Here is a 27,736-nt window from a genome sequence, read left to right as displayed (position 1 = left end):
CACTAAACGACAGCCCACGGAGCACTCGGTGTGTGGAGGCCAAAGTTCGTGGTTAGAAAAATGGTGCCAGAGGTTGGGGCTACTTACAGCCCAATGCACTTGTTCGGGAAACGCCAACGAGCAATAACGCTTGCAAATGTATGCAGTGCACAGTGGTTTAGACATTGCAGCCGCCACGAGGGATTCTGACCTCAAACTTGGGGAGATGGCAGCTTGGCCCTCGTGGAACGTAGAAACCCACATTCTGTGTTGCTGAAGCCTTTCAAGTCCGTAGGAGCTCAGGGTCAGCAGACCAAACAGCAGTGTTGCGGTACCTGCGAATACAGGGGAGTGACTCCTTCAATCCAAGGGTGATATCTTTGGTTGTAATTGATGCTCCACAGGTCCTGCATGGAGCTTGTATTGTGCACGGCCACAGACTATGCTTCAGACTGAGAGGGAGATGAGGTTAGGCCCAAACGAAATCCAGCGAAGTTCAGAGTGTCCAGACGTTCGAAGTTCAGTAGTTTCTGGTTGAGAATCTTGTCCACTTAGAATCTAGTGTCCTACAGCCAGGTAAGCCCTTAAGTACCCACGGGAGATGGTTGGACAGATTCAGGGGACCCAACTAGGGCAGGGTCTGGACAATGGGGAGGTTACTCCCTTGTCCTTTGTCCAGTTTCATGCCAGAGAGGGAGCCAACAGCTTCCAAGACTGGTTTGAACTGGACTATGCACAGGGACACCAAATGTGCCCCTCATGCACACTTTTAGTCACTGGCAAGCATACACACCCAGCCCTAATACACTAAATCCTGTCTGGGAGGTGGTCACACCTCCCTGTGACAGGATGCCTATTGTTCAGCTTTCCCCTGCTCGAGCTTGGCTCAGCAGCAGGAGGGCAGAAAGGTGTCTCTGGTCGGCAGCAACTATTTTGTGCTGTCTGGGACTAGAAGGCTGGTACCGGGAACACCAGAGACCCCACAAATTTCGTTTCTTAGGGGTGGAATCATACCTTCCACACCGGTTACCAGTGTGGGGGTATGATTCCAAAATGTTTGATACCAAACACGATAGGGTTACTTGCAGTAGTTTTTTAGATGGTCATCACGCAGTCACAAAATGCACCTCTACCTATATATATAACTGCTACACTGACAACCCGGGAGAATGGACTCCATAGGCTGCAGGGGTGTCCTGTTCATGCAGTGGCACCCACTCACTTAGAACCAAGCACCCTGCCTTCAGGATTGTTAAGGCCTGATATAGGAGTGACTTATAGGTTTTAAGTGCAGTGACCCTTAGCTATAGTAAATCTATATATTAAGTAAGTGGTGCATGCACCAACGTACACAGGCTGCAATGGGAGGCCTGCAGTTCAATTTTGCATGGCATCTTATGGGTGGCATAATACATGCTGCAGCCCATGGGAGACCTCTGGGTACCTATGTGTACCATATACTAGGGACTGAGAAGGGTACCTCAGTATACAATCTGTAGTGTATCAAAGTACATAACATAACAGTTTAGGGAGAAAGCAGATATACTGGAGTCCTGATTAGCAGGATGCTAGTCAGACTAGTTGAAAACAGCATAACATCAAGCAAAACGTGGGGGTAACCATAAGAAGCAGATCCTTACTTGCCTACACAACCCTCCACCAAAATGTGAGGAGATGAGACTAACCTTGCCCAGTTGAGTCTTCATTTTCTAAGTGGAAATATCTGGAGAGTCCATCTGCATTGGCATGGTTACTCCCAGGTCTATGCTCCACTGTATAGTCCATCCCCTGTAGGGAAATGGACCACCTCAAAAGTTTGGGGTTTTCACTCTTCATCTGTTTTAGCCATAGGAGAGGCTTATAGTCTGCCTGAACAATGAAGTAAGGACCAAACAGGTATGGCCTCAGCTTCTTCAGAGACGAGACCACAGCAAAAGCTCCCTCTCTATAGCTGACCATTTCTCCCTGGGGGTCAACCTTCTGCTGATAAAAGCTAATGGTTGATCCTGACCCTCGTCATTGAGTTGTGACAACACAGTCCCTACCCCCAACTCAGATGCATCTGTTCGGACAATAAATTGCTTGGAGTTGTCAGGACTCTGCAGAATGGGAGCAGTGCACATGGCCTGCTTGAGATCATCAAATGCATTCTGACAGCTGGCTGTCCTCTGATCCTTCTTGGGCATTCTCTTTGATGTGAGATCATTCAAGAGAGTCATGCTAGACCCTTACCCTTTAACAAATCTCCTGTAATACCCAGTCAGGCCAAAGAAAGCTCTGACCTGAGTCTGGGTAGTTGGATCAACCCAGTCCATGTTGGTCTGGATTGTGCTCTGTAATGGTTGAACCTTGCCTCCACCCACAAGGTGGCCCAGGTATACAGCCTTGCTCTGTCCTACCTGGCACTTAGTAGCCTTGACAGTGAGGCCTACTTTTTATAGAGCCTCCAAAACATTCTTCAGGTGGACCAGGTGATCCTCCCAGGTGGAGCTAAAGACAGCTATATCATCTAGATATGCTGCATTATAGGCTTCCAGACCTGTAAGGACTTTATTCACCTGCCTTTTGAATGTGGCAGGTGCATTCTTCAAACCAAAGGGCATCACAATAAATTGATAATGCCCACTAGGGGTTGAAAATGCTGTTTTTGGTTTGGCATCCTCAGCTAGTCAAATGTGCTCAAAAGCTTGGCTGAGGCCAAAGTATCAATGAGCTCATCTGCCCTTTGAATTGGGCGAGCATCAGTCCTAGTGACTGCATTGAGTCCCCTGTAGTCAACACAAAACCTCAACTCTCTCTTACCATCCTGGGTGTGAGGTTTTGGTATCTAGACCACTGGACTAGCCCATGGGCTATCTGAGGGCTCAATAAATCCCAACTCAAGCATCTTTTGGACCTCTGTCCTGATGCAATCTCTGAAATGGTCAGGCTGCCTGTAGATTTTATTCTTAACAGGCAGACTCTCACCTGTGTCCACTTCATGTGTACACCAGGTGGTTTGACTGGGTGTCAGAGAGAACATGTGCCTATATTTATTGAGGACCTTCCTGCAATCAATCTGCTGTTGGGCAGTGAGGCTGCCTGCCAAAGTTACACCATCAACTGACCCATCATCAGGGTTCTGAGAAAGGAGATCAGGAAAAGGGTCACTCTCTTCTGCCTGTCCCTCATCAGTTGCTATGAGCAAGTGTGAGACGTTTTCCTGGTATATGCTGTTCACTAGTTATAGTGGGCACCTTGAACCAGTCCAAACAACCCCTTATTGATGATAGGTTAAAGACAACCTTTTTTTAAAGCTATCCTAGCGGTAGCTATGGAGAACAGTCTTCAGGCTGTCTTGAAGGAGTGTAAAGCAGCTTGGTTTACCAGTCTATAATCTCTTGAATGGCTAAATGAAAGGAGACCACACCAGGTATATATATATAAAATATATGTATTTATTACTAAACACACCCTACTAGTCTCTTTATGAGGCTAGATGTCAAAGCACATATGTTACACTTCAAATATCACAGTAAATTAGCACAATAGGAGGAGGAGCCTAGCGCGCATCCAAGATGGTCGCGTGAGCACAGGGCTCCCCGGACCCTCGCTGCTCCTCGGAACTTATCCTGATTTTATCCTGATATGGTTTACGGAATCTGGAAGATGAAGGCTGGCTGAACACTGACCTCCTTTCAGAAATCGAAGCGGACCTGGGAATCCTGATTTATCGTGGTCTGAACTTTTGAGGCCCAACCGACGGCTGTGCCCGGTGCGAGGGTGAACCGTGGAGCCGGGGCGTAATTGAACAACAGCGGCAGCAGCGCTGTGCCAGTGGCCGCTCCATCACTTTCGGTTTCACTTTTGGACTTAAGAGGGGCTGGTCGGCGGAATTGCCTGGTGCGGCTGGGTGTTTACTTGGCCTCTGCTTGAGGCCTTTGTCTCCGCCTGCTACAAGTGTGCCCATTGCCTTTGGTCCCCTCGCACCGCCACATTGCGGACTCTGGTCCGTCTGCTGTGCCGGTGCCCCTTCGACCCTTGATCGGCGGTCCCCTTCGTCGAGCGCGGCCCACATGGGGGGCAAGGGGGGCCCCGAGGGGCGTAAGACTAAGACTTCCCTCCGTGGGGGACCGGTCCAGACGAACAACATGGACCGCTACACTCATGGCAGAGGGTCCCCTGGAGCGGCCGGTGCCCCCCCAGACGATGCCGGTGGTGGCACGTCCGTCTCCCCGGAGCTGTCCCTGCAGGACATCATGGGCGCCATTAACGGCATCAAGGAGACCATCGCCACGCAGTACGAGGCCTTGGCCCGTAAAATCGACACGGTGGCTATTGATGTCACACTAATTCAGGCGGATCTCTCTAAAACCAACGAGAGGGTTCAAGCGCTGGATGTGAGGACGTCCACCCTAAGTGCGGATGTGTCGGACCTGCGGACTACTCTTGGCGACCTCAAGCTGGCCAACGATCAGATGGCCCGGCGGCTGGAGGACTTTGAGGGACGAGCCCGACGCAATAACATCCGCGTCATAGGCGTTCCGGAGTCCTCCGACAACCGCCCGGTTGACCTCCTGGTCGAGGAGCTCATCCTCAAACAGCTCGCCCCCGCTGGCCTGAGTAAGTTCTTTGCCGTGGAGCGGGCACATCGAGTTCCGGGCGGTCGGCCGCGACCTGGGGCCCCCCCGAGGCCTATAGTAGCCAAACTTTTCCACTACAGAGACCGAGATGCGATTCTGCAGGCCTCACGGGTCCACGGCCCGGTTCATCATGAGAACTCGTCTATTAACTTTTTTCCGGACTTCACCCAACTTGTCCAGAAACAGAGGATGGGTTTCCAGGGGGTGAAGCGTCGTCTCCGTGACCTGGGCCTTAAGTACTCTATGCTTTATCCCGCAAAGCTCCGAGTGGAACACGAGGATCGGACTGCCTTTTTTGACTCTCCCGCGACTGTGAGTGTCTGGCTGGACTCGCTGCCGGACAGGGGTGACCGGCCTGGGCCCTCTGCAGGTACTGAGGGTGATGGGTCCCCTTCGGAGTGACTTTTGGTCCTTGACTTTGCCACTTTGCACTGTTCGGCTGGGTTTTACTTCTTTTGTTCATTTTGTTTCACTATGACCTGTGTGGGGGGCGGGCGGGGACGGGTCCCTTTCCTCCTCCGGGGTCTTTTCGTAGAATGGGGTTGGTAGGGCGACAGGCACACTGCAAGTTGGGGTGGTTTTTTGGACCGCAGGGGTGCAGGGTGGGGGGAGTTGGATTTGGGGGGGGGTTGAGGGGTGGGAGGGGTTGTTTTGATGTGTGTTTTTTGTTTTCAAGGCGAGGGACTGATTCTGGTCCAGTTTCGGGTGTTGCGCTATTTGCTGGGGGACCTTTGATCTATTGGAGGGGATGGGGGGGGACGGGTTGAGATTGATGTCATGGAACGTCAATGGATTGGGGGACCGTATCAAGCGGGGTGTTGTGCTGCAGTATTTGCGTCGTCTGACTCCTGATGTGGTGTTCTTACAGGAGACGCATCTGGTTGGTAATGTTTGTCATGCCATGAACAGGGGGGGATACCGACTCGTGGCCCATTCTGGTTTCACCACTGGTTCTAGAGGGGTGGGCATTCTCCTGCGATCTTCACTTCCGTTAGAGATCACCAGGGTAGTCCCGGATGATAGAGGGCGGTGGGAGGGGCAGTCCCTTTCCTTGGTCTCAGTTTATGTTCCCCCGGGCCTCCAGAACTCCACCTTCTCAGACTTGGGTCGCATGCTGCTTGAGCTTCCGGACAGTCTTTTGCTTATGGGCGGGGACTTCAATTCGGTGGTTTCGGGTGACCGGGATCGTCACCCGCCCAGGGCCCTCCCCGCTGCCCAGGCATGGCTCGGCGGCCTCTTGGAGACCTTTGGTCTGGTAGATAGTTGGAGATTAATGCATCCGACACAATGTCAGTACACCTTTCACTCTGGGGCGCATGGGAGTCTTTCCAGATTAGACTATTTTCTTATGCCCGCGGCCCAGACTGCCCGGATCCGAGAGGTTAAGCACCTGGCTCGGGGTATCTCTGATCATTCCCCACTGTGGCTGCTCTTTGACACCGGGACGCGGTCTGCAGGGCGGATCGCTCCCATTAACCCTTGGTACCTGCGAGACCCCACGACTCGCGATAGCCTGGTCAAGTCGATTGACCAATATTTCCTTGACAACGAGGGGTCGGTGTCGTCTTCAATGTCCCTGTGGGAAGCTTTTAAGACCGTACTCCGCGGACATGCCCTCTCCCAGATAGTGGTGGCTAAGAAGATCAGGAATGAGGCGGTGGTGAAGCTGGAGACTGACATATCGGGGCTGGAGGCGGCCTTGGAGGCGGGTGTCACTCCGGATGGGCTCCATGCCCTCAGCTTGAAGCAGTTCGAGTACAAGTCTCTTGTCACTGACGCTGCCAAGACTATGTATAGGGAGCAGCAGGGTAGACTATATGACGCCGGGGATAAGGCGGGTAAATTGATTGCTTGGCTGGATAAGAAGGAGAGAGTGAATCGTGTGGTCCCGGAGCTTAGGGTTTCGGATGGTACGTGTGTGACTGAGCCTGGTGAGAGTGTTTTGCTGACCACCTCCGGGCGGTGTACTCCCCGGTGACTGATAGGGATGAGGATGACTCTCGCCTTCTGCTGCGGGATATTGCTCTGCCCTGCTTGTCCGTCGAGGACCATGAGCAGATGGACGCCCCCTTGTCTGTTGAAGAGATTGCCACTGCGATTCGCTCCCTTCGCTCTGGCAAGGCTATGGGCCCCAACGGCCTGCCTATTGAACTGTATAAATTACGCCCGGATAAAATCGCGCCTTTCCTCCGTCGTATGTTTCAGGAGTCGCTCGAGAAGGGTTCCCTTCCCGCAGACCAGCGTCTGGCTACTATAGTCGTGATCCCCAAGGATGGTAAGCCACGAGACCGCTGTGCCTCCTATAGGCCTATTTCCCTATTAAACGCCGAGCCCAAGATACTGGCTAAAGTCCTCGCCACTCGCTTGCTGAGCGTTATCTGTGATCTGATACATCCAGATCAATGCGGCTTCATCCCTCATCGTAATACCGCTCTTAACCTGCTGCGTCTCCACGGCGTCCTCGCTAGGGCGGAGTACCTCTCCGAACCAGCCGTACTGGTTTCTCTAGATGCCACGATGGCCTTTGACACTATCGAGTGGCCATTCCTCTGGGCTGTCTTGGCTAAATTTGGCTTTGGGGAGGGATTTCTTGGCTGGGTGAAGCTTCTTTATGCTGGACCAATGGTTCAAGTGGTTGTCAATGGGCGGGTTTCTCAGCCTTTCGCTCTCGGAAGGGGTACTAGGCAGGGGTGCCCGTTGTCCCCTCTGCTTTTTGCTCTCGCTTTGGAACCGCTCGCTGCCTGGCTCCGCTGGGAGCCCTCGATCAGAGGGATCCGGTGGGCCCCGGGCTTCGAGGACCGGGTCTCGCTGTACGCGGATGATATTCTCTTGTACCTCACCTCGCCGCGGCAGTCGCTTAATGTTCTCTTTGACGTCCTTACTTCCTTTGGGAGAAATTCGGGCCTGACGATTAACTGGTCTAAATCTTGCGTGTATCCTATCTCTGGTGGCCCTCCTCTTTTGCCGCCTCGGCTTCCGATCCAAATATCTCGGTCCGGCTTTAAATACCTGGGGGTGTACGTTTCGTTGGATCCGGCGGTTCGCTATGAGCAGAACCTCCTGCTTCCACTTCGGCGTCTGAGGGTGGATACGGCTCGGTGGTGTAAGCTGCCCTTGTCCCCGCTTGGTCGCGCAGCGCTGTTTAAAATGATGTCCCTTCCCAGATTCCTTTATGCACTTCAGAACTCCTTCGACGTCATTCCGGTGGCCTACTTTCGGGAGGTGGAGAGCCTGCAGAGGAGACTGGTGTGGGACGGGCGGGCGCGTATCGCTTTGGCAAAGCTTACTCTCCCCTGGTACGATGGGGGCATCGCGCTTCCTGACATCAGACGGTACTATTGGGCCTCCCAGCTATCGGCCATTAACCATGCCACGTATGCGCCTGGCTTGAACCCGGCATACGAGATGGATAAATTCCTGCTTCCCGGCGGTAACTATAACAGGGCGCTTTACTCCCGTTCGGTTGGAAGGACCCTTACGGGCCCTACTAGGATTGCGGTAAGGATCTGGAAGGCGGCGAATGTAGCCATGGGCTGGAGTGAGCGTTTAACGTGTGCCACTCCTTTATTCGCCTCAGACCGCTTGGGAAGCCTCTGGACAACGAAAGGCTTTGAGCACTGGGACACGATCGGTATTAGCAGAGTGGGAGACTTATGGGTTAAGGGCGCAGTTAAAACCTTCGCGGCGCTCCAGAGCGAATACGAGCTTACTGAAAGGGAGTTCTTCCGTTATGCCCAGGTTCGGCATGCCCTGCTCTCGGTCTTTGGGGAAGGGACCAAGGTCCCTGTTTCTTCGCCCCTCGAGGACCGCATACTTGATGGTCACGTGCCCGACAGTACTATCTCTCTGATTTATAAAAAACTGATTAATAATCGGGCTGACCTCTTGGTGCGTCTTCGGGAGGCATGGACGGGAGATGGGGTGGAGTTGGACGACGAGGACTGGCAGTCGGCACTGTCGTCCCCTAAGGAGGTGGCCATCCCGGCCCGTCTCCGTCTGGTCCAGCTTAAGATTCTCCACCGTGTTTACGTGACGGGCCCCCGTTTGGTTTCGATGGGGTTTTCTGAGGACGGGCTCTGTAAGCGGGGCTGTGGGCTGAGTGCCACCTTTCTCCACATCCTATGGGAGTGCTGCGAGGTGGCAGGATATTGGCGCCGGGTGCATGAGGTTATGGGACAAGTCACCGGGGTTGCTCTGTTGCCGGAGGTGCGTCGATGTGTTCTGAATGTGTGGAAGCCCAATGACTATACTGCGGCCCAGACTCGGTGGGCGGCCCTGGGGAACATGATTGCAAAGAGAGATATAGCGCAGCTTTGGGGTTCCCAGCGGCCTCCCACCGTGTCTGTATGGAAGGAGAACATGGACTGGTGCATGTTCAGGGAGAAGACTGTGTATGTGGCTCGTGGTAAACCGGGGGCATGGGGTAGAATCTGGGGGCAGTGGAATGAGTATCGTGGGAATATCTGTGCTCCCCCCCTGGTGGATACGTCCGAGGTTGCCTTGTCCCCCTGATCCTTGATGGTTCCTTGCTTATCTGGAATATCCGAGTAGAGACCTGGCTCTCCCGTGAACCCCCCCCTGACCTCTTAGTCCTCCTTCTTCTTGACCGCTATCGGGTGGTCGGATGTAGAGTCCCCCTGCTGTGGTACGACGCCCATTTCTTGTCGTCTCGCCTCGCCTTTTTGTTTTTAGTTGTTATGTATGTTAAATGTATGTATCCGGATTCCCGTATGTGCAGTCGGAGCTTCTGTAATGTGCGGAGCCCCCACGGGCCAGTTATTGACTTTAGCTCTGTGTGGTCCTTTTTGATTCTAGCGGCCGGCCCAGGTGGTTGTAGGCCCGTGCTTGTATCCTTTTTACTGCTCAATAAAAATTTTCAAAAAAATAAATAAATAAATAAATAAATAAATTAGCACAATATACGATAGGCCCTAGGGGCGAACCAAACCATATATTAAGAAAGTGGTATAAGAACCACGATTTGACTAGACACAAGGCCTAGAGCCTGTAGAATCACTGGGACCCCAAGGAACCACCCAAGGGAGTACTCGTGTTACCTCACCCAGGGAAGCCGGATGCATAGGTGTCAAATGGTGCCGGGTTGCGTCGTTGTTTTCAATGGCAGCTTGCTGAAAAGTGCTGCTGCCGGGAAGATGAGAAGTGTCCGAAGAGATCCAAGCCTGAATCGAAGATGTGAAGAACCTAAAAGCAGAAGGGACAGAGTCTGGGTCACTTGCCAGTGACCAGGGGTACAATAGTCGAATGCCCACCGATGTCGGGTGCTTCAGGTACGAGGCGGGGAAGCTTGACTCTTCAGCCACAAGGACCAGGAGGCGTCGAGGATGACCAGGAGCTGGATTCGAGCTGTCCCACAAAGGATGTCGAGTGCTGCAGCATCGGTGCGCGGATTAGACACAACAAGCCTTGGCATCAGCAACCCATGCAGGAAGAGGAAAGATGCTTCGGTGCAGACCAGCAAGGTCCTGGGGACTCCCCAAGTGATGGAGAATCAAGGCACGTCTGGAGCAACCAGAGAAGCCCAATTGAAGTAAGAGTTGCCTTTACAGGGACCCACCAGTCAACGGACCAGGGATCGCGAAGGAGCATCGAGCAAAAACACAAAGGGTGGGCTCGCGGAACACTCGTGGAGTGTAGGCCAGCAATCTTCAGTGAAAAAGGTGCTTGGGGTCTGGGATATAAGTAACCCAATGCACAGCCTCAAAGGACGTTCAGAAGCTGATGCACTTGCAAATATGCACGGTGTCCAGGGGTTCCGGTTCCACGGTACCAACGAGGGTTACCGGTCTCAGCGTTGCTGGGGACTCGGGTCATTCTCTGAGAAGGTTGGAAACCCACCTCCTGTGTTGCAAATTCTTCGGCGTCCGGCAGGAGCTTCAGAGATGCAGACCGGACAGACGCATCTTTGGTGCCTGCCAAGCAGGGGAGTAACTCCTTTACTCCAAGGGAGATTCTTCAGTCATCTAGTCGTGTGGATCATCGAAGTTCCAGGATTTCTGTATCAGAGTTTCGTCCAGGTGTAATCTAAAGTCCTGTAGCCAGGGGTACCTTTCTTATACCTAAGGAAGGGGTTGGACAAACTCTAGGGACCCACCTATGGGAGAGTCAGGAAAGAGGGGTGGCTACACTAATTTCATTTGTCCAGTTTCATGCCAGAGCAGGGGCTGGTAGCCCCTGTAACTGTTTTAAACTGGACTATGCACAGGGACACCAAATGTGCCCCCCCGTGCAGGACTTCAAAGCACTCTTGGAGTCCACCCATCCAGCACCAATCTACTAAGGCCTGTCTGGGAGGTGGTAACACCTACCTGTGACAGGAAACCTATTGTCCAGGCCTCCCCTGCCGGAGTTTTGGTCAGCAGCAGGAGGCCAGACTTGTGTCTGTGGCTGGCAGCATCCATTTTGTGATGCCAGGGCTCTGTTAGCTGGTACCGGGTATACCGGTGCTGTCATGTCTCTCCCTCTAAAAAGTTGGGATCATACTCCCACACCAGTTACTGGTGTGGGGGTATGATTCCAAGGTGTTTGACACCAAACACGACATGTTTCTGTGCAGCCATCCCAAAGTTAGCATTTCCCGCGAGATTATAATGCACTTAAGAGTATATAGTCACAGCTTGAGTGGGAGATGTTTGTGTGGGTGCAGTGATTGTCCCTGGAGCTGTCTGCCCCTGGAGGCTCCTCATCACCCTCCAGATTGCCAGAATGTTGTCCTCACTGACGGTTTGTTCCTGGGCTGAAGTGGAGGTCTCTTCAGTAACTGATTCCTGGCCTCGTGCTCTGCTAGTTAGACCAATTGAGAAATTGAGTGCAAAAGTGTGTATTGTACATTCAAATATTTTTAGACAAATGATGTAGATACCTAAAAAAGGTAGAGATTAATGTAATGATAGCTTTCAGTGGTATTGCACATATTACCCTTATTTTTAGCAATTTCAAACAGTGCAACTTCAAATAAACAGGTAATAAGATGCCCTGAAATTGTCAGGAAGTATACCTATCATCTCCCAGCCATTCACCCCAAAACAGTGGAGAGGTGAAATGTGTAATTGGCAGTTCCAAGGCCTAGCTGACTTCATAACAGACATTTCCACAAGTTGGACGGATGTCTGGCATTAGTCATCATGTGAACAGTGCAGACTCAATTTTTGCACGTACCACTTATATTCAGCATAGTAATTTACATACCTTACAATTTGTGTGTCAACACAGTTTGATTTATGAAATCCATGACATCAATTCAATTGTTCAGAAGTACAGGATAACATGCATAAAACAACACAAACCATTTTAAGAAGAGAGCATTGAATAGGGATTGATCACTACATGATACTTTACCATATGTTGAAATCTCGTAGTCAAGAGAGAGTGAGCAATATTCTTTTGAAAAAAAAGAAACGGGGCATGATGATTAGTGGAACATACCTGTAGAAAATATGAAGTGGAAATGGGCCAGACAGTTGCAATATGACAAACATATAGGTAATGGGCTATTTGGTGTTGTAAAACTTGTAGGCACCATACCATCATGTGACATGTAATGGAGATTGACAAAAAACTATTAAATTAGATTTTTAAATGTGTTAAAAATGAGCACCTATATTAAAAACCAATAACAATATTAATACAAAAAAATGCATAAAATATGCAATTAAAATATATAATAAAATAATAAAACTTGATATTGCCAATATTTTTCACATCAATATTAAAAACAGATATTTTTGTAATCAATATTAACACTTTCTATATTTCTAACATGGGCGGATGGACTACAATCGACAGTGGGGGGTGTCAGCAAAGTGAGTGGCTTGTAAATTCTATACCTAATCCTTCCATTGAATCCCCGGCTAATAACCATTCAAACCCCCCAATTGTAGGTGGTCCTGGCCCACATGGTGTCCCCCCAGCCCCTCAGGCTCAGAGATTGGGTAGATTGCAACCAATCCACCATTCGCCAACAGAGACACTCTACCCCCCAACCTCTTTACACCTACCACCGGAGGCTACCCCTTATACTGTTGTTTTGGGGAATGTCCCGGAGCTCGGACCTCAGGCAAGGGAAAACTGGTCCACCCTACGCAACAAGGCCCTACACTTTCTTAGTTCAAGAACTGGGCTAACAACAGATTTGTTTACCGAATTTAAAATGGTGTGCAGGGTTCCTTGGGTGGGGAAGTCTCAGAAAATGTTTAGGGGGGATTGTGTGGTCTTGAGTTTTAGATCACCAAGCCTTGTACAATACATCTTGTCGAGGGCAGGGCATCGCGTTGTAAGGTATTCCATTTCCGTATTACCATTGGGTTTCTTTTACCAACCCACCATTGAACCTAGTGGGGCCAATACGAGAGGGGCTATTCAAACACATGGGTTGTCTGAACATTTAGTCCCCATGAGTAATCGATTCGATGCCCTCTCTACTCTGGATAGTAATGATTGACTCGGCTGCGAGGGGAGGCCTGTAATAACTAATGTAACCCCAACAGAGGGGGACGGGGGATTCGAACAAGGTTCCCCAACCAGAGATTCTTTTGATGGGCATGTATTACGGCCTATGCAGGCAGACAGGGCTGTGGGCCTTTCATTGGGCTCCTGGAACATCGCGGGGCTCTTGCCCAAAACTGAATCCAGCGACTGGTCAGCTTTCATTGATCAGCATGATATCTGGGTATTTCAGGAGACATGGGCCATGGATCAAGTCCATCACCCTGGGTTTCTTAACTTTTCTAAACCAGCACTAGGGGGACGAAAGGGGAGGCCTTCGGGCGGTTTAACATGCTGGGTGAGACAACAAGCGAGTTACACTGTCAAGGATGTATTTATTGACAGCCCCGATATCTTGACCCTTTGTTTATGCTCGGGCCATGCTAGGGATATTTTGCTAATCAACATCTATGCAAGAGGCCAACCGGGGGGCAGGCGTTCTGAGACTGTTGAAATCCTCGATGGGTTTCTGGACAGTTGGAAAGTGGGACACCATTTGATCATAGCGGGGGATTTTAATTGTTGTTTTGAACCCCTCGGCTTTGAGGATGGTAATCTAACCTCCGACGAGGACTCCCAATGGAAGATCCCCTCCTTAGAACTCAGTCCAATTAAAAAATGGACTGAAGCTGCTTTGCAGCTTAAGGGGATGTGTCTAGAGAAGGGAGTAAGGGCAGCAAACGGAAGGACCCAGTCAGATCGGATGGGTGCACCCAACGGCCTAAGATCAAGTAGGATAGGTTACATCCTTGTTAGTGTTGATTTTGGGGTATACTTATATAACATGACGGTCGTTGAGCGGGCTGAAAGTGATCATGACCCACTAGTACTATCTTTATTGGCACCAAGTTTAATAGTCAATCGCAATATGGCTGAGGCACAGAACCTAGTGGAAGCCGTTGTTACGAATGATGAAAGAAGAGTTAGATGGGCCAGGCTTATCAAAAGAGAGGTGGATCTCAACGAGATAAAGTCTATGGTTGGCCATTTTTTTGCTATCCATAATAATTGTCACTCTCAGGAGGTCATGAATCGTATTTCTCCGATTGTACATAGGGAACTATTTACTAGTTTAAAACCATTTTTTATCAAATGTAACACTAGGAAAAGTAATCCAAGTGTCAAGATGGCTACCTGGTATAATAAGCCTAGTAGAGAGTCATATCGGGAGTTAACAAAAGCTATTAGATCAAAAATGTGGGCATGGTAAAATTGGCTAGTTCCAGGTACAAAGCAGCTCTAAAAGTAGCTAAGAAGGATTGGGATGAAAAACGTTGGCTCGACCTACTTGATGCTAGTCGAGAGAGAGACATGACTAAATTTTGGCAGTTAGTCAAGTGGGGTAGTAACGGGACACCACATATACCGGTGAACCATGTAGCGCCTGACTCGTGGGTTGAGTTCTTTAAAGCCCAATTCTCCATTGCAAACACTGTTGACATTTACCAGCTACCAGGCTTAACGCCGAACACCTTACTGTTTGACAACCTTGAGGTTGAGAAGGTGCTCTCTTTTTTGCCTAAAGGGAGGGCTCCTGGTCCGGACTGTATACTGGCTGATTTGTTCCAGTATGACAAAGTGAATTAGATTTTGTCACCGTTGCAGGCAGGCTTTCGCCCTTTTACCAGCACCATTGACCAGGTTTTTAGGTTCACTATGATTTACTGGAAAGTAGTCATTATAGGAGGAGGGTCCCTATATGCCGCCTTTATTGATCTTAAGTCTGCTTTTGATCTGGTGCCTCGTAACAAGATGTGGCACGCCTTTTTGGAAGTAGGGATGCCCCAGGAGCTATTGGCCTTGATAATTAAGTTGTACAATACGAACTATGCTCAGGTGCGATGGGGCTCAAAGGGAGAGATTACAGCTAGTTTCCCTGTCCTAAAGGGTGTGCGCCAAGGATGCGTCCTGGCGCCGACACTGTTCTCCCTGTTTATTAACAGGGTGGTTCAATACTATTCCACATATCACACAGACGCCCCTAGCTTGGGGGGGCTTAGGATGCCTTTGCTCATGTTCGCGGACGATACCCTGATCCTATCCAAGACGCAGAAGGGACGACAGGCTGCATTGTCCAGGTTCGAGGAGTTCTGCCGTGAACATGGGCTTGTGGTTAATGTGGACAATACCAAGTTTATGGTCTTTCACCATCATAAGACCATTCAAAGCTCTGTATACATGAACAATGCCCTTTTAGAACAGACAGAAGCTTTTGCATACCTGGGGATTACTCTGGGTAAGAAACTTAGCTGGAAACCACATATTGATCTTTTAGCTTTGAAACACGCCCAGCTGGCAGGAGCCCTTGTTAAAGAACACAAGCTTTCATTTACCAAGCCTATGGCCTTTGTTTTAAAGTTATATAATACCAAGGTTATTACCTCAATTCTATATGGAGCGGAATTATGGGGTTTCGAGAATATTTCCTCCTTGGCACTAGCCCAGAATAAATTCGTCAGAGCTATTACGAGTCTCCCGCAATCCAGTCCACTATTGCCCCTCTTTTTGGATCTGGGTTGCTTTCAAATCGAGGACTTAGCTCGTTTTAGACCAATAGCGTTTTGGCGGCGTCTCTGGGTTACCCCTGAGCTTTCCCATTATGCGAAATCCCTTATGGATTTCAGGGGGGTTGGCTGTACCGGGAAGATTAAATGGTTACAGGATGTAAAAAACTCCCTGTGTGGGATGGGGATGAGTGGCCTGTGGACGCACCCCGATGAAAATCCATTTCCGTCCAAAAGGGAACTCAAGGCTGCCTATTGGGATATGGTCAAGAACAAGTATTTTTTCTCTTCCACTAGGCCTACCTTATCCTCGGACTATCTGATGCATAAACAGGATTTTGTATTTGAAGCATACTGGGATATTATTTCTAGACCGGTGGATAGAAAACTATACCATCAGTTTAGGGTTGGTTCTCTCCCAATCAACGCCTTTACTTCCAATTGGCGGGTGAGTGGGTCTGACCATTGTCCCTTCTGTCCAGCCTCATTGGAATCCATATCCCATTTCTTGTTGGCGTGCCCGGCTTACAAATTCCCCAGGCTCAAATGGCTCAAACCAATTTGCATGAACATGGGTACCAGATCGGCTATGGTGGCATTAAGGATTTTGCGGACATCTATTGATGTTCCTATAGTTGTAACTGTGGCAAAATTCCTGAGATGGGCATGGCTTATTCGCTGCAAAAAACTAGGAGAAAAGCAGGCCTAGCCGTAGCCACAACAATGTGATATAACTTCAGTACGTTTTTTTTATAATGAACTAATTTTTAGCTACATGATTAATTGGTTTTATATAGTATTTTTGTATTTAGATGGTTTTATAGTGGTCCTTGGTTGTTGATTATTTTCATCTGGTATACATACTGTATTAATCACTGATTTGATATTTTGTTTTGATTGCTCATATGGCACTGTGTTTTTATTCAAAAAGTCTCTTTTGAGCTTTTTTGTATGAATTGTCTTTTATGATTATTTTAATCGAAATAAAGACCTAATGGAATGAAATGACATTTAAAAACGGTTTTGATATACAACTTGCATAGAAAATGTTTCATTTTAGATTGTACTTAATTCAAATTAAAAATAAAACAATGTATTTAACAATATTAAGCATAACAAACTGCTAAAATTAAAACTTTTAATTTTCACCAGTCTTATCCCTATAAAACCAGCATCTCACTCCTAACATTATTATTCAAACAAATACAATCTTTTTAAAAACAAATACTTTATATTATTGCAAAGCATACTCATAATACGCCTAAAAGCATTATACATCACAATGAAATAAACCACCATGATCATTCTAACAATGATATTAAAAAATAGTAAAACAATTCTATGGGGCTGAGTAGGATGACGGTGAGACCGCCATCGACAACCCGTCGGTGGTGGTTTCACCGCCATTGGAACCATGTTTACCGCCTGCCATATTACAATGGTGGGCGGATGGTTGGCGTTCGGAAAGACCGACCGCCACACATCCAGCGGGCTCCTTGAGCCCACCGGTGGGAGTTGTATTGCCTACAATGGTGGCAGTGCCTGCCAGACACCGTCGTAGGGATTACAATGTCCCTTCTGCCCGCCTTTTCATGGCTGTTAACCCGGCATGAAAAAGAAGGCGGAAAGGGATTTTGGGGGCCCATAGTCCCCCCTCCCTCCTGACCCTACATATCCCTGCACCATCTGCCTGCCACATAGTGCAGCGATATGTGAAGTGACCCCTTTTTGTACTGCGGCATGTGCTGCAGCCAGCAGCCCCCATCGCAATACAAAATATAGGCATTGCGACCCTGTTGGGTGGTCCCGTCTCCGAGGCAGCATAATCAGCCCCTATATTCTTACCTACGATATTCTGACCCATATTATTTGTGAATTTACTATATTAAAGACACAATATTCATGTCTCACAATACGTTTTGCAGGTTATTTTGAAGGAACACTTAAAACAGGTTGAAAAGAAAAGGATTTAGCTTCCCCTTGCCCCTCTGGTATTCTATCGCCTTAAGAGGGCTTTTGATTTGCAGCTATCGTGTTTGCCAGCATGTAAAGTATTCCAGCTGCTCCTTACTGATGGTGACAGCAAGGCCAAATGTGAAATAGAGTAAGAAGGGACTCTGCATGGTGTAATCTATTAACTCTATTATACCCCAATACTTATTGGTAGCAGAAACATATCTCTATGTTCTCTTGTTAGCAGGGCTGGGCCAGATTTGTAATTTGTCCCATTTCCAACTAATATTCTCAGATTTTTCGTTTGAAAACATAAAGAATGTTCAGCTGGTGTTTATAAGTTTCCGAACTGAAATGCTAGATTTCTTTGTACACTGGTAAATTTGTGTAGTTCTTTCCATTACCACTCAACTCGAAAGACACTTCAGCATTACTCACAATGTGGTGCTCTTGTCTCCACTCACTCTGAACTCTCAGGAAATACAAGTGAACCCTTGCAACGAAAGACAGTCTCTCTTTGGGTATTTCATGTTAGTGTGGACAGCACAAAGGACTAGACAAACGTTCACAGGTGGTACCAGTTAAAAGATAAATATTTCAAGTTTGAAACTGCCATCCCTTGACCACTCTAACTTGTTGTTCAGAGGCTTGTGGCCAGTTCTGCGGTGTTCGAAGGCGTGTGGTTTCCTGGTTCCTGTGCAAGGCGCATGGAGCAGTGAAGTGACTCACATCACCGCTGACAGTTTCCACTCAAGACTCAGACCCTTTGTTTGGAGGTCAAGTTTTAGAAGTTCAACAATGGAGGAAGAAGAGGGGTACACAGCTCTGCAGTTCAAGGGGAGGAGGAAACCGGATGACAGGCGTGAAGATGGACGGAGAGGTGAGACATTCCCTCTTCTACATTTCTTTTACTCTGCACCATTTGTACATATTGTGAGGGTCTCACTGGGGCTGTAGATGGATATTCTCACTGTTGGATTCCTCCTATAGCACTTACTTCATGAGAGGGCCATGATTAAGGTCTGCTACATGGCTGTTTTTTACAGAGACCAATGGGAAAATCTGTCTTATCATACACAGGTTTTCCCTTATTGTAAATCTGATAGGCTGCTGCCTCATGTTAGTTTTCTAGGTCTCCAGTGGCCTCAGCTCCTGTGAAAGCCCTAAACCTCAATCCAGGGCTATCATTTGAGAATGCAATCACATTGAATGGCAACTTCATCCTCCCCAAAAAAAGACATCTCATATAGGATTTCTTTTTTTGTGTCATGTTGCTGGTTGCAGGGGTGGTGAGATGCCTGCTCATCATATAGGTTCTTGTTCACTGGAAAACCCGTAGACGGGCACAGAGCTCACTTTGGATATCAGCATGGTAGACCCCAGTGCACTTACGTATAGTGGTAATACTTGGCAGACTCCAGATGAGTGTGGCATTTTAGATTGCAGCCGACCCTATTTCCAGCCCTCTCTGCTAAATTCTAGGACAGACAGAGCTAGGTATCGAGAGTGCTGATGGTTGGTGCCTTTTGTTACCAATTCTTTAACATATGCATAGCATACAATGAGTGGTCTTTGCACCTCCAAGAGGAGTAATGCGTCATGCAGTTGGCTGTTTGGTGTATCCCTCCACCTACCATCGAGTTCTTACATAACAGTGCATGCGGACCCATTCCACAGCACTGAATTGCTGCTCATTGAATTATTTGACTCAAATGCTATATACAGTCGTTTTATATGATTTTGATTCTACTGCAGCAGTGTTTTATGGAACCCATCTATTGGCTTTCCAAAGCTTCTTTTTTTGCTTATTTTGATTTGAGTGCATCCTGTTTGGGTAATAACTATTCGTTGTGTGTCTGTAGGATAGCTTGGTGGTTGGAGCACCTGTAGCAAAGACGTGTTACTTGAAGGGCAGAAGTTAACACCCAGCAGGCCCCACTTTGGCTCTTAGTCCTTCTGATGATTGTAAATGGAGCGCTATAGAAATAGGCAACATTATATTTACAAAGACACAAATCTAACAAACGCTCTTTAAAATATGATTAAGGGCTAAGTAGATATCGGGTGCCCGGCTTACTCAAATAGGTGAAGCTTATACCGAATTACCGATATGTAAGTTACCCTGCAGTGTGAGTTATACCCATTTCAATGTCTTTCATGCCCCTTTCCTACTCAGACTGTGTAATTTGTGCATGCACAAAGGAACTCACGAAAGTGAATGCTATTAACAAATAAAGGGCGCCTAAACTTGTCTTCCTATGCCAACGTCTTTAATTCGAAGCAACTAGAAAAATGCTTATTTTGACATTATATTCAGTCCAACATATGTTTACCGAAAATGACTCATTCCTTCCAGTCCTCTCAAAAACAGGGCAGTGGTATTTCTTACTTGCATTTTAAGCCACACACGCCCCAACAGGTGTGAGGAATAGTAGCACGAAGCCACTCCTCATCATATTTGCATAAGATCTGTCTTGGATTCCGCCGAGTCCTCCTCTGACAAGGCCACAGGCATAAAATAGTGTTAGAACTGTTCGCCCTTAAGTTACGCACCCATGAATAAGTTGAGCAAACACACCCCACACACATCGGCTGTTACTCCGTTGTGAATTTTGAGTGAATTCTGAGCAAGTCTTGTGTTTTTTAGTGTAAATTTGACGTTTATGGAGCAGGGTTGCAGAAAGGTGCAAACTGCTAGAACTGATTCCCCTATAATTTTATTAACAAGAGTAAAAGTGATACTAACGTGCACCAACACAAACACATGGGTAGACGGCTTTGTGCATGTGCACAATACTATAACTAATTCATGAGAGCACTAGATCGTGTTTTATTGTTTTGCACATTTAAAAAAAAAAAAAGTAAATATGCATAAATAAGCTATGTTGTACATTGCACATTTTACAGTTTGCACAAATAATGAAGAAATGTTGCTTATACTAATGCTTTCCCAAAAGAATTCTTAACATGGGTAAACATTATGGCCGGTGGTTAACAGAGAAAACTATATTTCACATTATTAATGATGATTTATGTATGTTCTGTAATAGTATTTGAAATAAAGCCTGCTAAGTTAGCGTGAGGGAACGGAGACTGAAAGACTTGTGCGCGCAGAAACCACATGCATGGGCAGAACGTGCTGAATGCTGCAAAAGATGTGAAAAATTCAAGGACCAGTCAGCCAGAAACCCTAGAATAGCAGCCAAAGGATGTGCCCGATCGTGGGATCCAGCTCAAATATTTAAATATGAACGGCTGTATTGTTGTTTAATAAAATAATGTAACATGCATTCATAAGGAATGAAAGACGTAATGGGGATGGGTTTTAGAATAAGAACCTAGTGGTATGACTCCCAACACCCCTTGATTTAACCAATCCTGAAGTGAGTTTCTGGAAATTTAGCAACAATTGTGGGATGGTCATGTAGGTTTTAGAGTATAATTGGGGTGCCTTTGGAGGGTATGGAAGGTGGGTAGCAAGCAAAGCGCGAGCAGCTGAGGGTCCAGGAGAGATAGATGGGAGATCGTCGATGTTCGTCGGTTACCAGAGAGAGGCCTAGCTGATCCTGTTTCCTGTCCTGTTCCTGAATTCTGAATCTTTGTTCCCTGTCCCTATTTTGGGGAACCCCCATCACTTCCATGGCCAGGGGGTTGGTATTTCTACTAAGCTCTTAGGTTAGTAAGCATAATCAATTTGCAATTCTATAATTGATTCTGAACCTTTTGTCTCTTCACCTATCCACTCCTTCAATGCATTTCTATTCATTTTGATGAGTATTGAGTTATTGTATTGCCTAATGTTCTTTATTTCTTCCAAAGAGCAAATCTGTGTATGCGTTGTACCCTGTATAAAACGAGCATTAATTCACAATTTATTTCTGATAAACCATATTAATCTTCCAGAGAGAGTTGTGATTTATTTGACAACATAGATAGATAAGATAATTATAGGTGAAGGTGTATTACCATCAACTACTCAACTAATGGTCCACCGACCAGAGGAAAAGAGTTGATGTATTTTGAGGTTCGTTATTTTGTTAGAGGCATCAGTTATGAGCCTGTAAAGGAAAATAACTGAACGAGTCTTATTATAAACTTGACCCCCAGCGCATCAGGGATTCGGTTGAATGTGTATGGGCCATTTGTATGTGATGTTATTGAGTAAATATCCCTGATTGAGAGTAGCGCTGGATCAGTTTTTCTGGTAGCAGAGGATGGTTATTATTGATTAATTTTGTAATAATTATTGATCATTGATTATATCTATTTAACACGAGAAGTTAGTATCCTGTTTTATGTTGTAAGGAAGTACAGGTACAGAGATACCTGATGAATCCCGGGAATGGAATTAGCCTGAAGTAAGCAGAAGAAGAGTGTGGATAAAGAAATCACACTCCAGAAGTACTTTGTCTGTTGTTATAATACCCAGCTATACAGGGCTGCAGATGTTATATCTAGGGACTATTTTGTGTGTGAGTAGAGTGTTTGAAATAGCGAAGGGTCCACTTCCAAAACACTGGCCTTATCCCCAGGGGAGTACCAAGACCGCTTTAAATAAAGTCCTCTTGCAAACCTTGGCCTTATCCCTAGAGGAGTACTATGTCCTCCCGGATCCTGATAGAGAAGTGAGATAACTCTGGTCATTATTATTGCTTGCAGTGTAAGAAAATTTCTGGAAAAGGAGAAGACTATCTCTTTATTTAGTGGAACAGACAAGCTAGGATTGTTTTGGGTTGTTACTAATCGACATTTTGGTTAAGAAAACTCAGAAAAATATTGCTGTAAAATTTTGTAAAGGGAGGGTCAGTAGAAGGAGCAATACTGACATCAGAAAAAGTTGCGCTGGCATTGGTTAGGCAGAGGGCATGTGTTGAACTCTGATTGGTTGGTTAGTGTGAGTCACGCTAGTATTGGAGAAGAATAGCGGATACATAGAGAGCTCTAATTGGACGGTTGGTGTGAGATGCGCTGGTATAGGACAGGCGTTGGCCAATAGAATAGGCGGAAGTACGGAAGATTCTTGTTGTCTGAATTTAGCGTAAAAAAGGACTGAGAAAATGAAATTGTTTAAGAAAATAAAGGATATCTTTAAAAAGGACAAACCAATAGTGACTAGATAGGGAATTCTTATTCCACCTCTGGGAACTCCAGCTGCTTTTATGACGTTAGAACGAGGATATCATACATGTACTTGGTTAGAAAATTGGATAGAGTATACAAAGGATGATGGTGTTATAGCTTTTCCACAGTATGGTTCATTTAATGTAAGGATCTTGCAGAATCTAAGAAATCGAATGAATTCACTGGAACCGAATCCCAGACCTACACAGTATAAAGCACTAGAGGAATGGGAAGTAGAGGCTTATGAACGAGAGAAATATCGAGGTGGTAAGAGATACAGAAATTTCATGAGTAGATATCCTTTTGAAAGAAGAGAGGATAAAACCAAAAGATGGAGAAGATCAGTGATAACAGAAAGATTGTACCCAGGCTTAGTTGCTGAAGATCTGACAGGAGGCAAATGTAAAGAAAAAAGGAAAAATACAGAAACGTCAAGTTTAAGATCCGATCCGAATGAGTCCGATGATAAGTTGTTAGATGTCAATTTGACCAAAAGACCTCTGCCCTATCAAGAAAATGTAAGTGAAGTGGTTCCGAATGCCCCCTTAATGGGAACAGCAATTGTATGGGGAGAGCACTCCTTTGTTGTGGTGAGTTAATCAGTAGTTATCAATTTCGAAAAGACAGCGGTGCATCAGTTCTGACTTAGTACCACAAGTTCCGAAAATAACTAGAGCAGTACCAGAGAGTGAGATAAGGGTGTTGAACCAACCCAGAGAAGTGCGGATGCAGAAAATAAATCAGTTCAGTTTGAATACTGAGGCATTGACAGTACCGGTAACAATTGGTCCCGTAATTCCATTATATGGAGAAGGACAGAGTGTATCAAAACTACATACGTTGAAAGTTCCAAGGAGTAGTGTCAGGAGTTAAATGGTGACGATAGCAGATGAGGATGAACAGGTTGATGGAATACCTCATTATTACACCTTCCAGGTTAGTGAATTGATAACTGAAATCCCTCAAACAAATACTCAGATAGAGCCAAGGAGAATAGAACAGAGTGTTACAATGACAGAGAGTTCAGTAGGTCCCTCATCAGAAGAATTAGATGACTGGATAAAGGGAATGAAGAAGCGAAAGCCTCGACCCCAAAGTCTAGATGTGAGCAAATTAAGGGTGGATTTGGAAGAAATGATCATTGATACCATAAATCCACATAGATTAGGGACTTATCGGGATGAGGAGCAGTTGTTTTTGTGCAAAAATATTACTTGGAGAGCAAGAAATCTTCATGAGAAAATAGCAGAGGCTGCTAGTGAGTAAGGAGCAGTTATAGGAAAGTCAAAGGTATTGCAGAATATATATAGAGTGGGTTTTACTGAAAAGGATTTGGAAAGTTTGAATGCATCTGGAAAAAGACTACAGATCAAGGAGTTGATGACTATTTTGAAAAAATGGGGAGATGTGGATCGATGGAAGGGTAGATGGACAAAAAACACAAGAAGAGGCAACAGCAAGAAAAGCATCTTTGTTTCCGTTAAAAGAGACAGAACAGGTTGAAAGGGCGTGTCTGATGAGAGAAGTCCCAGGTGGTGGATATTATCACGTACCTTGGATGAGATAGGATATATTTTCCTTTGCGAATGACCTTCCCAGGTTAAGAGAGAAACCAGTTGAGTGGTACAAAAGGTAGAGAGGTTTGTGAAGGTTTCAAAGGTTTTGTTAAAAGACAGAGGGGGATATTCTCAAGAAATAACCATCGCAAAATTAGCTTAACGCAACTTTCAACATCGCAGTCGATCGCGGGAAAAGAACGCCGTGTTAACTAAGTATTCACAACACGGAGGCACCATGCGATAGGCCCCTGACAATGCGTCAAATGTCCGCGATAAAGCCAACGCGACGGAGTAAAAATGCAAAGCACGAATGGAAAAAAACTTGCGATGAGGCCAATCGCGATACAAAAAGCAGCGAACACCAGCGACAGGCCTGCAAATCCCACGCGGCTGGCGGGAAAATGCACTATAAAAATAGCAAAAAGAACACACCCAAAACAATCCAAAGTGCGTAGCAATATGGATGCAGCCGGACCGCGTGCAGAGGCCAACGCTAACCCCACAAGCCCCACAGACCAACAGCAAGGAACAACGGGGTCGGGGAAGGCCAAGGAGAAGAGGGAGAGGAAGACGGGGTGCAGTCCGCAGGCAAACCAGATCAGCGCCACAGAGATGACAGAACACTACCATCAACTGACCCACAATTAGACTACCGTGACTGCAGTCGGAGTGTCGAGGAGGTCAATTGAGGAGGCCAAGAGGCGCTGGCATGATGTGAAAACTAAACCAAGCACAAACCCGCTGCCAACAGGAAGGCAGCAACTGTGACAGGAGGTCGGAGTCCTGCGCCACAGGAGGAGCTGGAGGAAACAGAGGCCACAGTCATCAGTGTGGAGACGGTGCAAGGAGTTGGGAGTCCAGACACAGCTTGAGAGATGACCTGACACAACATCAACAGGGCGAGTAACGACCAGGGACTGAGGGATAGGGGGAGATGGGCACAATGGCACAAATGCATAATGATGTGCAGCACACTGCACTCCCACAATGACCCTCGATCATGTCCCTGATCCCCGTAGCACACCTCCAGCAGAGCAGACCAGACAACTCATCAGTGATGCCGGAGCGGACCACCACACCTTTGACACTGATGCCCTACAACAGCACACCCACCACCAGAGCAGCCAAGTTACATAGATTAGACCCCAGCCCCTGAACAGACCAAACAGCAGGAAGCACCCGCCACCATGGCTGGCTCCCAACACTTCACGGAGCCACACATGCCATTCCAATGCCAGGTGTCAGAATGCCAAAAGGAGGTGGCCAAACAGGTGCGGGTGGGGTCCGAACCCATGGAAGACGAACTAGATCACATACGTGGGTGTCTAATACCCTTCAGGGACACCTACACCCTACAAAGGAGACCCACACTGCTACAGAGACACATGCATATGCACATTTCTAGTACAGAACCACGCCCAGAGGCACCCAATTATCATTCACACACCCACGTTGGCTCTGCATACGATGACCCAGTCCACTCCTCTTACGAATTGAGTGGGTGACGACTCAGCTACATATCCAAGCTCTAACCCACTGCCTGCGGTGACATGTCTGCGTCCGCAGTACACAGCACAATGTAATGTCGTAGGGCCCAGGGCCCTCATGCATACATCATGACCACACAGACGCATGCAGATAGTATGTGGAACTGGCTACGAGCACATGCGCCCACCCCTTTATTCGCAGGGCCACATGTACAGTGATGCCTGTGCTGGATGTGTGTGGGGTGATTGTAAGCCAGCCCACACGGAGTGGTTGGTGCTGGCAACAACTTGAACCATTAAAACATAAACTGAAAACACCAGCATAACAGAGACAACGTCTGAGCAACATGGAGGTAGCCGGAGCAAGTACAGGGTCACCCAATATGCAAACAGAAGTGTCCGTGAGTTGCAGAGCACTGAGGTTGTGGCACTAGAGCTGAGCGCGCTCATGTGTACAAATTGTCTAGGATTGTGTTCCTTTGGGATATACCTGATGCAGCTGCAGTGGGGTGTGTTACACCTGCATCATCATCTTCCTCATCATCGTCCCAGGTCTCCCACCCTGCCTGAGGTGACATTGCAAAACCAAAGGGGATGATGGACGGAGTGTTGAACATTGCAAGCACTCACCGCCAGTCAACTGATCTGTGTTTAATCCATCATAATTCTATAGCTTACTCCACGACCCCAGTTCAGACATGGCCATATGTAAATCAGTCTGACCCTGTGCCTCATGGGAACAGTCCAGCCCGAACTGCCAAGCCATGTCTTCCCTGGACCGGAAACAAGCATCCTGGGACCGGTTTCTGGCTAATCAGCCGTCATCAGCCAGGCTAGCTTGAATCCAGTGGCAAAGTGAGCAAGGGACCCACGTCTGGGCATACCCTGCCAACTTAGGGCGAACAAAGCAACATCATGATGGACGGAGTGTTGAACATTGCAAACACTCACCCCCAGTCAACTGATCTGGGTTTAATCCATCGTCATTCTTTAGCTCACTTCGCCACCCCAGTTCAGACAAGGCCATATGCAAATCAGTCTGACCATGTGCCTCTTGAGAACAGTTGGCAGGGTATGCCCAGACGTGGATCCCTTGCTCACTTTGTCACTGTTTTCAAGCTAGCCTGGTGATATGGGCTGTTAGCACCAGCTTGTGAGTGGGGCGATAAATTTATCACCACTTTGGCTGCGATACAGTGCTGTTAACTCGGCGATAACTCCTTGAGAATATGCTCCAGAGATGGTTTATTTGAAACTGTTGTTCCAGCAGATTTGTGAACAGGGTGTAAGATCACTGTTGAGTGGCCAAGAGAAGAATATCCTAGAGATCCTAAAACAGGTGCACCATCAGATGAGGTGATGAAAAAGTATAATCAGATAATTACTTACCTGAAAGGGAACATTTTCCCTAAAGAAACAGATTGGGTTAAAATAGACAGAACCACACAAGAACCAAAGGAATCAGTACATGCCTACTTTGAAAGATTGTTACAGGTATTCAAACATTACAGTGGGTTTGAGAATATTAGAGAAAAAGACATGGGACATTTTGTGTATCGTTTTGTGTTTGGATTGAAACCAGAGATCAGTAACATGATACAGCAGCATTTAATTTGTTGGCAGAGCAAGACAATTGATGAAATCCTGAGGTGTGCACAATATTGTAGTGATGATATTGAATCTAGATAAAGGAGAAAATGAAGTGGGAGCAAGTAAACGCAGCAGAACAGGAAGAAGGGAAAAGTGTGTCACAAACAGGGTATTAGATGAATGGTCAGAATCAGAATGGTCAGGTAAACAATGGAGGTAAAGGTAGAGGGAGAATGAGTAAAAATGAGGCAAAAAATAAGTATCCTTGTCATGCGTGCGGAAAGATTGGACATTGGAAGAACGAGTGTAGATCTGTGCAGAAAAGTAATAGAACAAATCAAAATTTGAATCCACAGATGCAGAATGAAGGGGTTGTGAGTCAGCAACAGCAGTAGCAGTTAGTTACTCCACAGTTACAG

The sequence above is a fragment of the Triturus cristatus genome, chromosome 7 (assembly GCF_964204655.1).
Source record: "Triturus cristatus chromosome 7, aTriCri1.1, whole genome shotgun sequence".
NCBI classification, from domain to species: domain Eukaryota; kingdom Metazoa; phylum Chordata; class Amphibia; order Caudata; family Salamandridae; genus Triturus; species Triturus cristatus.
This window is presented reverse-complemented; position numbering follows the sequence as displayed.